The sequence below is a fragment of the Amblyomma maculatum genome, chromosome 7 (genome assembly GCF_055883805.1).
Source record: "Amblyomma maculatum isolate TAMU_Amacu chromosome 7, ASM5588380v1, whole genome shotgun sequence".
Lineage (NCBI taxonomy): Eukaryota > Metazoa > Arthropoda > Arachnida > Ixodida > Ixodidae > Amblyomma > Amblyomma maculatum.
Genome location: NC_139350.1, coordinates 85226754 through 85227703, shown reverse-complemented (window position 1 = coordinate 85227703; position 950 = coordinate 85226754).

Below are 950 nucleotides of genomic sequence, written 5' to 3'. Positions count from 1 at the left end.
AGCAAGTTTCTTGCTAAATGTAAAGACTTTTGTGGCTATTTAACAGAATACGTATTTATCGGCTATCGGATTACGAATATTTTGTTCGTTATCTCATTGTTTTGCGGATCTCAGTTTTAAGGGGATGTTTAGTGGACCTGAACAAAGTGTCCAGTTGTGAACAAAGTGTCCAGTTGAAAGATGCATGCGGCTTATATGCGAGGAAATGTGTACTTTCAAACTCAAACAGCAGTCATCATTTGGGCATCTGCGATGCCATGAAGGAGAAAATAAAATACCTTGTGGTTTAAATTTCGTTAACACCGGAGGGAAGGGAAAGCATCATGTACATGGTACGCTGTTTGCCAAGCTTGCATGAAACACATTGTGCGTTTCTCCAAACTTAAAGCCCGTTTTTCATCGGTCTCTTCGGCACGCCATCTTTTCAGGGCCTCATTCCGACATGCCTTCATCGCTTTCCGACGCGTTTCTGTAGCAGGGTGTTTGCCCTCGTCCATCTCGCACAGTGTTATAACCTAGGCAGGAGCCCGGGGGCTCCAATTTTTACACGTATCGCCCGTCTAGCTCCCTCGACTTGCACACTGACGTCCCCTCGCATGACCTTGACCGTGCTAGTGGCCACGAGCCACTTTTTTGCCTGCGTTACTGCCCCAAAGTCACATGGCGACCACCAGGCTTAACGCTGAAGTTTGATCTAAATAACATGACCGTGCGAGTATCTACCCTTTAGCACCCTACACTTAGGCTTCACACTCACGTTACCTTGGCAGTGGTCACGGATCACTTGGTGGCCAACGTGGCTATGCCCCAAAGTGACATGGCGACAACCAGGTCACGTTACCTTTATCTTGCCAGTGGTCACGGGCCACTTGGTGGCTTACAGGACAATGCCCCTAATTCCAATGTCGACCACCAGGCTTAGCACAGAAGTTTCACCTCTAAATCTCCCT